The following is a 2,636-nucleotide window of genomic DNA, read 5'->3' on the forward strand; positions in this document are numbered from 1 at the left end:
CACACGCGTTCCACCCACCCTCCTCTAACAAACAGGTTTATCCCAGAAAAGCCACCGCTGGGAACTGCCAGGGCTCCGCGACGCGGGCTGTCCCCAGGGCCACCTCCAGCTGTGCCCGGCTCTGCCGCGGATACGACTCAGGGCAAAGGCCCCTCGAGGGCACCTCTGGCTGCATCTGGCGGCGGCTCCTTCACCAAATCACTCAGGGCCGCACCACCAAACGAGACCAGTGACCGCACCGGCACGCCTGGGTGGCAAAGGGATGGTTCTGCAGCCACCGTCACCCCTGCCCCTGAGCAGGCGCCTCGAAACCACCCCAGGCACGGTGGCCACGAGGACTGCTTCCCCCGGGTTCCACCGTGCAGCCCGTTCAGGAAGCGTTTCGGAACACATCTGGGGTGAAGGAGCCATTAAGGAGTTTCCAAGGGCCCGGGCCTCGCACACAATGAAAGCGAAACTTGGGCCCCGAAGGCAGAGGGTCACCCAGCTGGCCGAGGACTCAGCACCCTGCGATTTTAGAAGCGAAATGCAGCTCCAGAGGAAGCCCCGAGAACACCCACACCGCAGGCAGGCACCATGGGCCGCACCAGCGGACCCGGGTGTATTTTCCATCATCCGCCACCCTGATTGCCAGAGGAGGATATGTTATCGAGTGACACTTTCTTGGCTCACAGCCTAGCAGTGCCTCTTTGACATATGAAAGTGTTTCTTGGCCGAGAGGAAAAATGGTGTAGTGTCCAGAAATAACTTGTTTCTGTCTCTGGAGAGATTTAAAGCAAGCCTCCCATGCTGAGATCAGTTGGGCTTACAGAAACACCGATGCGATTTTGCTTTTCAGCAGCAGGAAAAGTCATTCCCCCCCTTTATTTTCCATCAGGAAAGCAGAAGCCTTTCAAATGGAACTTGCTTGTTTTTACCAGCACTGATGAAATAAACAGCGAAGGCGGCAGAAGGGCGGTTTATTGGAAAGAGCAGACAATACAAGCAGTGAGATCACGGGAAGAGCGATCGCGCCAGCGGCGGAGGGCACAGAGCCGTACAGGTGCTGCTGGTGCTTTCGCACACGCAGGGAGGACGAACGGCGAAACGCTCTCAGCGAGGCACGCCCGGAGCCCGACAGGCCCACGGACGCCTCCCGCTGCGCTCGCAGAGGGGGCTTTTATCCCACGGGGTAACGGGGTCCGGCTGGGCAGAGGCTGCGCCGCCGGTCAGAGCCTGGGTTAGAGAGGGGCGTTTCTAGTGAAGTCGGTTACTCGCCCCTGAACTGCCCTTCACTCGCTGAACGCTAACAGAGCGAGCCAGCGACACGCAGCGTGAAACGGAAAAGGCATCAACACAACGTGGTCTTATATATTTATTCCTTTTTTTTCTTGTTTTTGAAGGACAACATATTCAGACAGCTTTAAATACAACGTCCAAGTACAACTTTCCGATGAAAGCAGCAACGGTACAGCATGTGCGCTTATATTCATACCCACTGACACCAGCCCAGTCCTGGTGGTAGAGACATCTCCTGTTAAAAAAAAAAATAAAAAAATTCCACGTATTTAATATTTCAGCAACCAAGACCTACTACTTTGAGGCACGAAAGAAGTGGGTCAGGCAGAGGCAAGACAAGCTGAACACCGAAAGCAGGCACGTAACAAGTCCACAGGTCTTCAGAATCGCTAGGATTCTCACCTTGGCTCAGAGAGCGGCAAAGGGGCGCAGCTCCCCCACTGACCCGGGAGGGGGGTGTGGGGGGAGGCCAGAAGCGCGCACAGGAACAAACAGGAGCGAGGGACCGATCTGCTGCTGCACACTGGCCTGAGGCCACCGGCTCATTTCCCCTGCAGCCCCAGAGCACCTCGAGGGCCTGCCGCTCCAATAACCCCTTCCTGCCCGCTTCCTTTCCTGCTCCAGTCTCCGGCTGCGGCTGGTGGGGAGGAAACGGTCGGCACGGGCAGTTGGAAGCTGTGCTATCACACACCTCTGGAGGTGCCTACCCCACACGCTCTGCGCACGGCCGAGGAGCGCTGAAAAGGTGGACTTTCATGACTAAAGTCAATTCGCCACCTACCAAAAGACCTGCGGATAACCTCAGTGCTTGAAGTGCCACGCAGGGCGAGACGAAAGGTCGCCGAGCCCCACAGCCTCCCTCCAACAGCAGATGCCTCAGGAAAACGCGTACACCTTGTCCTCCCCGCTCAGAGCAGGCAGCTGCCGCCAGCTCCCTCCCAGACCTGCTGGGCTCCCGCCTGCCATACAGCCGTACGGCGTCCAGTCGCCTCACGCCCCTCCGCGGGCGTCACACGTGCACCCTGCGCGCGCCGTCGTTACCCGAGACACTCGCAGGAGCACATTTCTACTCACCCGGCTTTGAAGAACTGTTTTTATTCATAAACATCCTTCTTATCTGCAATGTAATCTACAATCTCTTGTGGACACATTAGCTTTTCTGCATCTCCATCAGGAATTTCAAATCCTGGAAGAAAGTGCACATATTTAGCCCAAAACAACGGAAACAGGAGCAAGGCTAAAGGAAGCAATTACTGCTGGCTCAGACGCCTGCAGCTTGGCAGGGGACAAACAGGCCGTGTCAGTCAGAGCCCACACTTCGTTACTACGCCGAGTTTCAAGCTGCGTTCTGCCTTACA

General features: G+C 56.8%; 1 long non-coding RNA gene across 1 annotated transcript; it reads right to left on the minus strand.

The window, feature by feature from the left end:
* Positions 1-1,338: 1,338 nt before the first annotated feature.
* LOC103913912 lies at positions 1,339-2,483 on the minus strand. Its single transcript, XR_663442.1, has 2 exons — positions 2,353-2,483; positions 1,339-1,513 (listed from the first exon to the last, which is right to left on the minus strand). It is a non-coding gene; the product is annotated as an uncharacterized LOC103913912 (long non-coding RNA).
* Between the last annotated feature and the right edge of the window lie 153 nt (positions 2,484-2,636).

The sequence above is a fragment of the Pygoscelis adeliae genome, unplaced genomic scaffold (genome assembly GCF_000699105.1).
Source record: "Pygoscelis adeliae isolate BGI_AS28 unplaced genomic scaffold, ASM69910v1 Scaffold173, whole genome shotgun sequence".
In the NCBI taxonomy this organism is placed as follows: domain Eukaryota; kingdom Metazoa; phylum Chordata; class Aves; order Sphenisciformes; family Spheniscidae; genus Pygoscelis; species Pygoscelis adeliae.